This window comes from Eulemur rufifrons, chromosome 23 (assembly GCF_041146395.1).
Source record: "Eulemur rufifrons isolate Redbay chromosome 23, OSU_ERuf_1, whole genome shotgun sequence".
Classification (NCBI taxonomy): domain Eukaryota; kingdom Metazoa; phylum Chordata; class Mammalia; order Primates; family Lemuridae; genus Eulemur; species Eulemur rufifrons.
In genome coordinates, this window is record NC_091005.1 from 7,435,119 (window position 1) to 7,450,217 (window position 15,099).

General features: G+C 36.4%; 1 protein-coding gene across 2 annotated transcripts in view; it reads right to left on the minus strand.

Moving 5' to 3' along the window:
- CDH8 (cadherin 8) overlaps positions 1-15,099 on the minus strand; it is a 335,229-nt gene that overhangs the window by 235,032 nt on the left and 85,098 nt on the right. The window lies entirely within an intron of this gene.

The following is a 15,099-nucleotide window of genomic DNA, read 5'->3' on the forward strand; positions in this document are numbered from 1 at the left end:
GCATTTGGGTGAAAAAAAAATACCAAACAACAACAAAACTTCAAAGGAAACCTGAAAAATCAAGATGCCCTTATTGCTTCACACTATAAATAGATCTGTTGGAAATTTGTATAGCTCCTACATTAATAATAAAATTCATTCTTTATGAAAACAAAGTATTTTGTTCCATTTCTAATCAAAGCCAAAAATAATCCCTTCAAGTCTAGTTGAATTGTTGTTTCCAGTAAAAATTCATATGTTAAAGCCCTAACCCCCAGTACCTCAGAGCAAGACTCTATTTGAGAATACGGACTTTAAGAAAGTGATCGAATTAAAATGAGGCTGTTAGGATGGGCCATAATCCAATGTGACCACTGCCTTTATAAGAGGAGGAAATGTGGGCACAGAGAGGGACAACCAGGGACGAGAGTGAACAGAGGAACGGCCATGTGAGGAGACAGCCATCTCCAAACCAAGGGGAGAGGCCTCAAGAAACCAACCTGTTGAAACTTTGATCTTGGGCTTCTAGCCCCCAGAAGGATCAGAAAATGAGTGTCTGTTGTTTCAGCCACTCATTCTTTGGTGTTTTGTGATGTCAGCCCTAGCAAACTAATACTTCCTTCTAAAGCATGCTAACTACTCACCATATCAATAAATACGGATGCACAGTGGTGGCTACAGCTTGCAGTGATGCTACTCATAGGTATGACTCTAGGTGAGGTAGATGGAATAGCTCCCCCCAAAAAATATCTTTGCCCTAACGCCCAGAACTTGTAAATACGTTACCTTACAGGTCAGAAGGGACTACTGCAGATGTAACTCAGTGAAAGACCCTGAAATGTGGAAATTATTCTGGGTTATCCAAGCGAGCTCAGTCTAATCACATGGGTCCTTAAAAGAAAAGCAGCTTTTCCATGTTCAGAGGGAGATATTACTGCAGAAGAATAATCAGAGATGCAATCTTGCTGACTTTGAAGATGTAACAATGGGGCCACCAATGAGATGTGTGTGGGGGGTTGGGAGGCTGATGTTCTGGAGAATTGGAAGGGAAAGGAAACACACACAGCCCAAATAATTTAGGACAGATTTTCCTAATCACGGAAAGACTCTAGGCCCTCAATAGCAAATACAGCCGTGTACCAGACCAATACTGTGGAGTATTCTAAGGAAATAAACAGCAGACATCCCTAAATATTTTTCATGCAAATATGGAGTAAAAACAATTACTTGAAATGATGTTTTTTATTATTATACAAGAAATTCATGTTTCCTCTAGAAAATTTGGCAAATTAGGAGCCAGGCGCAGTGGCTCACACCTGTAATCAATCCTAGCACTTTGGGAGGCTGAGGCAGGAGAATTAATAGTCAGGAGTTCAAGACTAGCCTGAGCAAGAGCAGCACCTCATCTCTGCAAAAATTAGCCGGGCATGGTGGTGCGTGCCTATAATTCCAGCTACTCAGGAGGCTGAGGCAGGAGGATCATTGAGCCCAGGATTTTGAGGCCGCATCGAGATATGATGATGCCACTGCACTGCAGCCTGGGCAACAGAGCAAGATCCTGTCTCAAAAAAAAAAAAAAAAAAAGAGAGAAAGAAAAATAAATAAATAAAATAAAATAAAATTTGGCAAAGTAAATAAGCTTTTAGGGCAAAATAAAACATGCCGCACCCACAGGCAACAACCTCTGTTAATTATTTGTATAAAAAAGACATATATGCTACACTTGATATGACACTTTATATACAATTTCACATCCTACTTTTCCCAGTTTACTGTTTTTAGATAAATAATGACATGATTAACTTTATGTCTAATTTGTATATAAATAATGCACATGTTAAAAAATTTATAAATGTAACTTTTTTTTTTAGACAGTGTATTCAGCCTGGAGTGCAGTAGCATCATTAGAGGTTCCTGCAACCTCAAACTCTTGGGCTCAAGACATCCTCCTGCCTCAGCTTCCTGAGTAGCTGGGACTACAGATGTGTGCCACCATGCCTGGCTAATTTTTTTCTATTTTTAGTAGAGACAGGGTCTTGCTCTTGCTCAGGGTGGTCTTAAACTCCTGACCTCAGCAATCCTCCCTCCTCGGCCTCCCAGAGTGCTAGGATTACAGGCGTGAGCCACTGTACCCAATCTATAAATGTAGTTTTTGAGATCTATTAATGAGAGGGACTTGAATCATTCCCACTCTTGTCCTATGTTGAGGCAATTTTCATTTTTCCATGCTTATGACTAATGCTGTGGCCAGCTTCTTTAATCCAGAAGCTATGATATGTAGATTCACTCATAAGGGAAAAATCCAAAATCCAGGCAATGTCATAAATACATTTTTAAACTCTATGATTTATAAACCATGTATAAATATATGCAATTTAGCAAAATATACTTGTCCACTTTTTAACAGTTGTGAAATGAATATTAAAGCTTATTGACAGGCAATGGAATATATTAATGGTGTAACATTTCTACCAATAATCACATTCCAACAAGATATTAAGCTTTATAGATGTTTTCTTATACATTGCTTTATTTGATTTTTCCCACAAGTATAGGGGATTCTGCTGACAACGAAAGAAATGAGATATCTCAAAGATTTGAACTCAGGTCTTTTCATTTCATACTTTTTTTTTTTTTTTTTTTTTTTTTTTTTTTGAGACAGAGTCTCATTCCGTTGCCCAGGCTAGAGTGAGTGCCGTGGCGTCAGCCTAGCTCACAGCAACCTCAAACTCCTGAGCTCAAGCGATCCTCCTGTCTCAGCCTCCCGAGTAGCTGGGACTACAGGCATGCGCCACCAATGCCCGGCTAATTTTTTCTATATATATTTTTAGCTGTCCATATAATTTCTTTCTATTTTTAGTAGAGGTGGGGTCTCGCTCTTGCTCAGGCTGGAAGGTCTTTTCATTTCAAACTCAACTCTTTTCATTCTCCCCCACCACCAAATTCCCAATAAGTGTTTGTCATATTAAAAATATTATCTAAATTGAAATTAGTTGATCATACATACCCTCACCCAATCTTTAGTCCTTGGGATCAACAGTGATAATTTTTACTCGTAATTACCAATACAAGTAGTGGAATAACATTTGGAGAAAAAAATGACAGGGTTGGCATAACAAAATGTGGGTTGGAAAGCTTCAGTGTATGACCACAGCAAAGCAAACTTGCCTTGTTTCAATTTGATGCAAGTTTTGCAAACTCTTCCCTCTCTCAGAACCATCGTAAATATCAAATGAAATACTGTGTCAAATACATAACATAAAGCTAGCATATTGAAGTTCCCTGCCCAAAATATTCTTCTTTAAAGCAAACTTAACAATAATTTGCACATGAAAGCAATTTTTCTAAGGTGCTGGGCACTCATCTCAAATCAGAGGTGAATATTATCTCAGGTAATTATGAAGACCTGGCAATCTAGATGGCCAGAGGTATGCACACATTTTCATACATACATACACATATTGATGTGTATATATATGCTTAGAACTGTGTAAACTTTAGAGAGCATAAGAATCACCAGTAAAAACACTGATTACTGGGCCCCCTCCAGGAATTTTGAGATGGGGCAAAAAATTGCATTGCTAAGTTCCTAGATGACACTTATGTTGTTGATCCAGGCACCATACTTTGAGGACCACTGATTTAGAGACCAAAAAGTTATTTCTTTCTGTAACTGTTTTTTTTTTTTTTTTTGTCAATCCTGAGATATTCTAAGTGGAAGTGTTTTATTTGACGATGGCAAATGCCACTTTCAATACATGATTCAAAATGTTTCTGCTAGAGAATAATCAATTTTCAGTTCCAAACATTTTTAGGGACTTTCAAGTATCTGTGTCTTGAATACTAAAACACTTAATTATGTAGAAATATAGTCATTCAACAATTATTTATAATTACTTCTAATATTTCTACTATGTGCCTAGCATGCAGGTTTTCATGCCATCCTCTTTTTAGAGAATACAGAAGATTCACTCTTTTTCAAGAGTTAAGTATCAGGCCAAACTTACCTGCTCACCCAGATCCACAGGTACAGGGAATATTTAATAACAAGGTCCCTTCCCCACCTCTGACCTCTACATTCACTACTGAAACTTGCTGAAAATAATAAGCTTGCTAGACATTATCAGTGTGTGCTCATGTGAAGGTTAAAAAGCATCACATGCAAAAATTGCACTCATAAATATACAGGATCTTGGTGATTGATAGAATGATATAATCAGGATAAATGAATATTATTTTCTTTAAAAAAAAAGACAAACACACTAAAAACCTTCTTATATATGCATGTAGTCATATTCATTTGCCGCAACTCTAACTAAAATTCATTCTTCTATTTTTAGTATCTCTTCCTGTTTTGGCAAAAAAACACAAATACACACACACACACACACACACACACACACAGAACAATTCAAAAAGAAAGCCATTAGTTGTCCTGAGCAGGATTATTTGTAAGACACTCTTAATATGCAATTTCCCAGAGAGTCGCTAATTGTTCCTCACTTTAAAATTCATTGTTCTGAGAATGAGATGCAGTTGGTAATGCAAGGATCAACCAGGCAGAGGATACTACTCCACATTAGCATCCGCATTATTATTCAGTCATAATTAATACACTTCTAAAATAAAGTGTTGACAGCACTCTTATTCAAATATATAGCATATGTTTATAGTCTCACACATTGAGGTGCACACATAATTATAATATATGCGCGAGAGAAATTGCAGAGGCCGTCCAAGGAGCTGTGCTCACGCTAATTGAAAACCACCATTGTCCAATTAAGGCAGGTGAGACCATGGGGTGGCATCACTGTCAAATGCCTATCAGACGTGGCCAGGCTGATTAAATTACAAGACAAAATACAACAAAAAGAGCAAGGACGTTTTTGCTGTTCATGTTGTGGTTGTTTTAATAGAACACTGAGATGGAAATCAGTGCTAATGGAAATCAGGATATCATTTCTCTTTACCTCGGTTAGGAATTGATCTCAGCACAATAATATGTCACTACAGACAATACCGAGTAGCTCAAAAGGTTCACTTTTCACCAACATGGTCACCTTTTGGAGGAGAATAATTATCCTTACTTGTCAGAGATGTGACTTTGATGACTTTAGTTCGAGAAACTGAAAAGTGCCTCATTATACTATTCTTTTCTTTTTATTTTTCTTCCTTTGAGCTCATTAGGAAGTAATTAACATATCATGTATAATTAGAGAGGCATTACCCCACACTTGTTTCAAAGCATCATGAAACACGAATTTCAAGGGGAGCTTAAACTAGGGTTATTCTTCTGCAAAAGCATAAGATACTGTTCCTTTGAGCAAACGTATGTCATGAAATACTATGAAAATCAAGACTCATGGTAAATACCCATTTACCCCGTAAACTATGTGACTTCAAAAGTATTCTGTTTTTAGTCAGGGAATAAAAATAAAAACAAAGCAAAACAAAATCTCTAGTATTATTATTTCAAAAATGACTCTTACCAGAGTCGAGTAAGAAGGTGGAAGAGTCAGGTAAGGAAGGTCAGGTAAGTTGAAAGAGAAAGAAGAAAAAATGAAGGCAGAACAACGTTGTTAAGCATATATTAAGAAGCTACCATGTGTCATGTACTGTTCAAATGGCTTTACACACATTATTTTCACGCTATCACTATAAAGTAGTTTTTATTTTTTTCATTTTACAGATGAGAAATCTGAGATACAGGGTAGTTAAGCAACCTGCTCCAGGTCACACAATCACATAAGGAAATAAGAAGCAGAGCTGTGGAATTTTGGTCTTAGAAGGTGTGTGTGTGTGTGTGTGTGTGTGTGTGTGTGTACATTTATCTTAGGAATGGGGGAAAAAAAAATCTATATTCCAAACATGGAAAGAAGGAAATAGAATGAACATTTGTTGAGGTTTGAGCCTTTGGCAAAGTATTTAAATCACAAGACAACAAATAGGAAAACAGATATTTGAACCTAAGTATGCCTGACAGCAACCCATTAATCTCCAATACCTCACATTTCTTTCCAAAGTCTTCTGATTTATTTATAGACAGTTTTGCTTCCTGTCTTTGTAACACCTTCCAAATTAACACCCTCATCTGTGTCCTTGTTTGCTGTTTCTTCTAAAGGGTCAACTCTTGAATTCACCAAACAGATGAAAACCATTAGGTGGTAGAAGGACTTTTTTATGTCCTTAGGTTTCTGTGACACCTAACAGATGGAGCATATGCCCACAAATGACCCAGCGTTTAGACAATTGTTGTCTGTGAAACAGGGACAGACAGGACGCAGTGTGCTCATTCACAACTAAGAACTATTAAAGGATTCATAATTTTGATTCAATAGGTTCCATTATTTCTTTTGTGAGTCTACATAAGTCTCATTAATGGTAGTGGCAATTATATGCAGACACATACTGGAGACTGGCATCTAGGGTGTGCTGAGCTAATGGCAACGTTTGGGAGGAAGAAATGGCTACAAAAGGTCTCATTTAAGATGTTATGCACTTTTTATTTGAAGTGGCTAATTACCACCATTGAACTCTGCCATTAATACCTTTCATGAACATTTCAAGGATAAAGAGTAAAAAATAACGGATGCATTAGAAGGCATAGCCTGAGCTGTTGCCTGTGATCTCAGTGCTCCACCAGTTAGCCTTGGAGATCATTCATATTCATTTCTTTTCTCCTTTTTTGCCTTCATTCGCTTGTCATGTAATTCAACATCACTGTACAGTAAGAAAAGTGCGAGTTTTAAAGTCACTCAATCCTCAACCCCAACACCAGCTTTGTGATTTTAACATCATGTAACTTTAGACAAATCATTTTACTTATCTTAGCTTCAAGTCCTACATCACTACAGAAATAATATCTTATAAAGTCAGCATGAGATTTACGTTAAGCAGAAGTATGTCTGTTAACTGGCAATAGTAGATGCATGAGGTGAAGGTATAGGTAGAGGTATTGTAGATACAGATCTGGATTCACAAAATACTATTTTATTTCTACTTCCTTATGTTTTCACTAAACACACACACTATGTATTTTTTAAAAATGTTAAATTATGAGCATTATAGTTATAAATATATGTATTTGTAAACATTCTAAAATTCTACTTGAAATAATGCTAAAACTGCAACTATATTTTTAGCCAAATATATACCTCCCAGAAAATCAAATGCCAAAAGGTCTAGTTAACAATTCTATTAAAAAGTCACTTCATTCACTAGTTCTGCTACTCAAAGCTAAACTTTCTGGGTTACCCAAATCATGACTAATGTTGGCATCCTGTCGCACCTGATCAACATCTCTTCTGACCCAGGTGTTGCCCAGCTCCGTGCCAGCATCAGGGTCTGCTGTGATGCCTCAGGAGACAGAGCACGAGGGGCCAACCAACCGACGTGGCCTGCAGCATGATGCTGACGCCTCACCTTTTATCACCTTTAAATGTGTTCATTGAAGGTATCATTTGACAAGAGAGTCAAGCTACTTTAAAATATTTGAAAACCACTATTCTGAATATTCTAATCCTATCCCTACGGTACATAGGAATAGACGAGAACTCCATTGCAATATCATTTGTATAATCAGTTCTTCCCTTCAGTATAGTTACCTCCATCAAATTGCACTTTGCACATGATAGTTACACTTTTGTGACTTACATTAAGGAATGTTAGAGATTAAAAGTGCTATGAAACACCTCACTGTGATATCATATGACTAGAGTGGAGGATGTTGTTCATTACACTGCCTGGTGTGGTAGCACTCAGGGAAAATGTTTAGGTGAAAATAAGTATTCCCACCACTAAGACAGTAACTAAATTTCTTGAGATGAACTAGCTTTTTATCTTACGGGTACAGTGATTTATACTATGAGTCTTTACACTTTACAATGGATAAGAGCAAGATGAGAGTCAAATTTTGGGTGCCATCAATAGCAAAGTTACAGGAATTCTATTGTATAATTTTGTACATTAGCCAAATTTACCACGCCATTTTTGCTCCTATGTTTGTGTTCCACTTTCATGACTTTGTTCTTACTTATGGCTAATTTATATAGCCCTGCATGGATTTTTATGTTTTGGTTTGGTTTTAGAAGAAAACACATTTTTAACATAAAACCAAAACAAAACATAAAAATCCATGCAGGGCTTTAATATGCTGAGGCAAATGAGGGATACTTGCTTTGAGATACTCAAATTCATTCTAACATAGGCATATGATAATTCCATGTTACTTATGTTCTACTTGTAATTCTACCTCTTTTGTCAAGGACTCTGCTCAGCTCTAAGGCATGAGATAATAAACATCGTGCCTTCTGTGATTCCTAACTGTCCTAAGGTCACTGCACCTATTGTGTTCCTGCACTCCGCCTATCTTCCATTGCTTCCTTTCTTCCAACTCTAATGAAGATGAAGTCTGCACACCTAGCTATTGGGTGGCCTCACCTTTTGATTCCAACACTGATAACTCTACTCATGCACCTAGTAACAGTCGAGAGGAGAGGCTTAGAGTCCTTTTAAGTAAGCAAATGGAAACAGAATTACATTTTACAGCTATGAACGTGAGTGATATGAGGACTCTTTTGAAGGTGTTCAAGTTATAGGTGCTATTGTCAAAATATCTTTTCTCTGTCCATACTGTGTTCTAAGAGGCCTACATATTTGGACCTAAGGAGGGGCATCTGGCAGATTTAGAAAAGAGACATCTATGAAGCAGCAGAAGATGCCAGGCACAGTGGCTTATGCCTGTAGTCCCAGCTACCTGGGAGGCTGAAGTGGGAGCACTGCTTGAGCCTAGGATTTTGAGTTCAGTGATCCCACTGCACTTCAGCCTGGGTGACAGAGGAAGACCCTCTGTCTCTTTAAAATTATAAAAATACAGAGAGTTTGTTGCACCATATACATTAGGTAGTTCTTTAATAGAGCTTATAGGGTTTTGGCTTTTTTTTTTTTTTTTTAAGCTGTTTTCTCTTCAAATTGTATCAATCTTTCACTTTTTTTTTTTTTTTTTTTTTTTTTTAGATTTTTACCTGTGGTCAGGTCCTGTGTTATATACTTCCTATGTATAAAGTCATATAAGCATCTTGAGACTTGGTTTCCTAATGTGTACAGAGGGGCTGAGGTTATACATCTAGTAGCTTTGATATCCACCCAGCCCCCATGAATCCAGAATTCTTGCTCTTAACCATGTAACTACAACAAAAATTTTCTGACTGTAACAAGTTTGGGCTAGGTGTTTTCACAGTCAACTATCTCATCAGGGCCTGGTTGTTCATCCATATGTATTCTGGATTCTTCGGAAGACAGCTATTATATTAATACTAAAAATTACCAGTGGGGATTTCCAATAAATCCACAACTGGATTAATTTTTCCTTATTTTTTTTTGACAGAAGGGGATGTATGTATTAATCAAGAGATTGATACATACAAAACCTATGTCAATTACATGACTCAGCCAAAAGCCAAAATCCAATAAAGAATAATCATAGGTCAGTTTAATATATGCAAAGCTTTTTCTTCTATCACTCTGTTCCATAACAAATATTAACATATGCCAGGTACAGCATTTAAACAGAAGGTTGATCGTTAATCAGTTTGTAATCACAATGGTGATTACAAATAACTGGTTAAAAACAACTGCTTACTTAAATTTGTATTATGCAGTGCCAAGAGCAAGATAAATGTTTAAAGTAAAAGAAAAACTGCAAATAGTAAAGGTAAAAATCATATTAATATGTAGTGATAGTCCAGGAGTTTCTTGTTTAAATTAGCTAAAATTAAAAAACATACATTTGCGTATATGCACACACACATGCATTTTTTAAATGATAAATACAATTTTATTATATTCAAGTGCATATAATCTTTAGGTATACATTAATCAACTGTTGCTACGACACACCCCACTCTGAGAACAGGATAAGAATGATTTTAAATCAGTGCATTAAGTCACTGACCTTTGCTTACACTACAACTAGATGGCCTATTTGTCAATACACCCTTGAAAAGTATTTGAAGCTAGCTTATTTCTTTTATGCCAAAGACTGTAAGTTTACAACCCTGCATTGACCTTTGGAATTCTGAATTCATCATTCATAAACCTTACGAGACACTTGCTTTGGGCTTAGAATGTGTGTGAAGAACTGTGTGGACTTTTTATTCCATAAAAATAAACCATAAACTCTTTTTCAGTACTGGTAAAATAACATCCAGTTTAAAATAACAACTAAAGTAAGAGTTTGTACTGTATCATTTCTTTCACCTTGGACCGTTAAGGATTTTCTAGCTACAATTTTGTCTAGTTAAGAAAAGTAGTCTCTAGATATCTGACTGCAACAAAACAAAACAAAAAGCCCTAAATGTCACCCTCAGTGATCCTCATGATGTTGTTCTTCATTACATAGCTTGAGGAGTCCAAGAGGCAAAAAATGCAAGCATTCAAAAAAAAACCTGACTTCTTTCCACAATTGGGTCTGACTAGCTAAATGAACATCATCAAGTTAAACAAATTCCTGGATGGTCAAATCAAAGACAGTACTTCCTGCAGCATTTTCTGTGTATTTGATTATACCAATTTGAAATTGTGAGATGTAAAAATATCTTAATAATATCTCACTTAAAATGAAAACGTTGAAATAATGAGGACTTTTTTAAAACATTCGTTAGGAATCACCTGGTTTCAGGGCATGCTGGCTGAGTGACACGTAAACAGTACTGACCCCTCTTCATACTGCAGAACACTTTTCCTGGATATTGGACATACTCACTTTCCGATGCCAGTAACTCTGCTACCAACGTCATTTGGGTTCATCAGAAAGCTGGTAAGGGATTTTGCCTCCTGTAATCTAAATGCTACATAAATGTAACATTAAAAGTTAAATGTTAATCAAAATGTTAAACAAAAAACGTTACCTACCATTAGAAGATTTACTTTTAAAAAATCTATATTTTAAAATCTATATTTCTTAAAGGTGTGGTCCTGGGATTCCTGCTGAAAACGCTGGCACACACATGCACATATGCACACATACACATATCTAATCCACAACTGGCTCAGAAGTGGGATGTGACAAAACATAGTGAAAAAGTAAAAAACATCTCCATGATCTAACATAGTGTTAATTTAGAAGAGAGCACTCTGGGAGCTATTAGACATAATACTAAAAACAAAACAAAATGAAGCATTATTAAAACAGAAATGCAATTCAAAGGTTTTGCATTTATGTGCTCTAAAAATGTGTTTGGAGTGTGCATATTTGCTACCACAAATATATGCATATTTATGCCCTGTGGAAAAATTAACCTGCAATTATGTGAGTTTTAATATCGATAGTGTCCTTGAATATTGTTCCACACCTATGTAATGACCTAGAGCTCTCTCAGGAATGGATATAATAGTAATTTAAGGGTGGTGAAAATTGTGCCAGGACTTATTTCCCAGGCCCCACTACTCACTGAATATTTTAAAAAACAGTTATTTAGTGCACTGTTCTAAACCCTGGAGAAAGAGGAATGAATATATCAGAGGTGTTTCCTGCCCTCAGGGGATATACATTTTATTGGTCCTGATAACTTGATTTGGATTCCACAGGAGAAAACACAGTTAATAAATATAACCAGCTATAGGGAAAGAAGATCCTAACCTTTAGCCTAGCACTTGTAAACTGTAACGTGTACCCATATCTCCTGGGGAATCTTCCTAAAATGTAGATTTTGATTCCGCAGGCCTGGGATAGAACCTGTAATTTTGAATTTCTAAAAAACTCCCAGGTGATATTGTGATCCACGGAGCCCATAGACACACTTTGAGTAGAAGACAGAAATCTATTCTTTAGGAGGTGAAAATGAGGGGAACTGCCCTCATAAGAAGGAAGTTATATTTACTAAGGAGGCTGTTGTCTCTTCTTCCTTACTTATAATAATCCTGAGAGTGAGACTTTCTCATCTGTATCGTAAATACACAGAAAGTAAGACTAACAGGAATTATATAGCCAAATTTGATTCTAGTTTCACTCCAAAGCTCTTTCTCTTTCTCATCAACTCCATTGTCTGCCAAACAAAGGCATCGATATTAGTTGCATAGTTTCAAAAAATCAGAAAAAGCCCAATATGGTGAGACAACAGAGGATGATGAAGAGAGTGAAGGAGGAGTGGCTCGATTTGTAGGCAGTGGGCTGCTGTGGGCATCTGATAGATATATTAAGAGCACTAGACTTTTACCCGCGGGGTTTGGAGGAACTAATAAAGGATTTAGAGAAGGAGAGTTGCATGTCCAGATACGTTTTTGAAACATCATTCACACGGCAGTGTAAAAAAATGATTGAAAAAATGTGATCTTGAACTTAGGAAAGAAATTTATAAAAATTAAATTTAAAAAAATGTGTAGTGAAATAAACCAGACAAGCAAGGACAGAAACGTGGCTTAAGGTGGCAGCAGCGCAAATGGAGAGACACAATGATTTATTGGGATACAGTATCAATGAGGATACTAATTCATTCTACATGCCTGTTGTGTTATTGGTGCTGGTGGTGGGTTTTTATTTATTTGTTTGCTTATTTTTTGAAACTTTTACATGTGGCAAAAGAGACAGAGTTTCAGAAAATTTTCTCCTACTTTAAGATCTCGTGTGATCTAGTACATTTTACGTTCACTCCATGTTTCCCAAAGAAAAGCACATGAGTTAATTTTAAGTGGTACAGAGAGAACAATTTTAAAATAGATGGATTTATTTGTCTCCGAATAGGGAAGGGAACTAACATATCTAAACCTGTGATTGTAGTGATAATATCATTTATGTCACGGCAGAAATCATTTGCTATATTCAGACTGGATCAATCACAAGAGTATGTTTGGATGATGCTGGCATATGGCACAAACTAAGAAGATAACCTGAATGAATGACAACGCCTTATCCCACACCTTCCAGAAGCACTGAGTGGTTCCCAGATTGAACTAAAGTCAGAGAGCCTATGTAAACCTCTAGAACACCAAGGTCCTGACTGCTGAAAACTCCTGAGAACAACCTACCCAGGGGAGGTGGAGGGCCACATGTTTCAGAAGGTTCAGATGGGAAATATGGAATATATTTGAGAATCTGAACAAACTCCCACCTACCCTCCAAGCCTTCCCTCCTAATAAGCTCAGTTTATTACAAAGGGCTTCCCAGATCTTCCGAGTAAGTGGTGACTCTATGCTAGTGTGAATTGAGGGATATAAATAAAAGAAAAGCTTAATGTTAGAATGGAGGAAGGACACTATGCTTTATTGTATCGTACACATTTAAGAAAGTGGGTTGTGTTATCATCTGTGGCAGTGCATATACTATTTATCGAACCTTAAATGATTTACTTATTCTCTGTATCACAATGTTTTAGATGGGAAAACATAAAGCCAAATAAAAGAACTGCAAGAGGTAGGTGTCTGGTGTGTAGCAGTTAATCAATGGAAGTTGAAGTTGTTATGTCATTATGGGTACCATGACTCTTTCCCTCGCCCAAAATGGATTTGAAATGCTGACCTTATCCCACTCATCTTTGTGTCCCCAGCACTGAGCACCAGGCTTGAATTGTTGGTATTCAAGACACGCTTGTAGAATTATCCAATGACCAGAAGCACTAAAATCTCCAGAGAATTTAGGTCTGATTGTCACTCGAAGCTTTTCAGGGATAAAAACGTGAGCTTCGGCTTCTAGTGCAATAATAACAACTGCAGGACATGACTCCCAAGTTAGATCTCATGCCAAGTCCAAAGGAAGCAGACCAGAGAGAAAACTGTGTTGAGAGGGTTGCCTGCTGGAAACATTTTGAAAATTTTAACACTAATATTAACCATCCAGTCTTATTTTGCAATGTCACAGTAAATGCTGCTGTTATATTAGAGAGGAGTAGATGATTATATATGGGTTAGACATTAGATGGCATTATTGATGAGAATGTTTCAACATTGTTCAAGTTAACTTCAGAAGAGTCAAAAGTAGAGCAGTTACAGTCTATATGCTTTAAACTAGCATGATAAATGTAAAAGTGGGATATAATTATCCTATTTTAAATGCATCAGTAAGCTTTAAGATGCTTATGTATGATGCATAACTAGAAAAATAAAGCCATCATATTATTTTATATGAAATGAATTAACCAATGTATTTTCATTAAATTTCCATTAGTCTCAAATACAGCTATATGTAGGCAAAATCTGAGTGGAAGAATTTGGAAATGATGAATGGTAATAGCATACAACTGAAAATACATATCTAGAGCTGTTCCTGGACTTTAGTAATACAGTATTAAGAACAGAAATATGCATCTGAATTTCCTCATCTCTATCCTCATCCTGACCAGAAACTGATACTTGCATACATTTGATGGGAGAAAGAAGAAATCTTATATTTCTTAGTTATATAATTTTGTTTCTAAGTCTATTTCTATGAGTTCACTGTTCATTTTTCTCATTGGTTTTATTCTAAGCATTTTTTGAGTAACTAGCATATGCCTGACACTTTGCTATGAATTAAAGACACCTAAGTACATAAGACACATGTGTGGTCCCCTACAGGACTAAGTGCTCCCTGAGAAATGAGAAGATAAACCATGCATGCAACATGGCATCATAGGTACATTTTTAGTCCTTATAGGAGTCAGTGTAGAAAATTAATCATTGTTTTTTGGAGGACGTGGGTGCCCACGATGAATTCACACAGCTATAATGCTTAAGAGCTCGATTTTCAGAGGGTAACAGAGTAGGTGGTATGAAGGTTTTATAGCAGAAGATGTGCAATCAGGTTTACTGAGTTCAAATCCCAGACCCACCACATACTAGCTGTGTACCCTTCAAAAAGTTACATAACCTCTTAGTAACTCACTCTATCTCTAAAATAAGGATAATAGTAATACTTACCTCTTAAGTATAAAAGTTAAATGTTCAATAAATATAAAGGACTTAAAACAGCGCCTGTTATATTGTAAATACTCAAGGTACGTTAGCTCTTACTTTGTATATCTCCCTGGTAAGAGGGAAAAAAATGGGATTTCAGAAATAATGAGAGGAGAAGCATGGAGTTATGAGGCATTCAAGCAAATAAAAATAATGACAGCCAACATTTATTGAACATTTAATGCTGCCAAACAA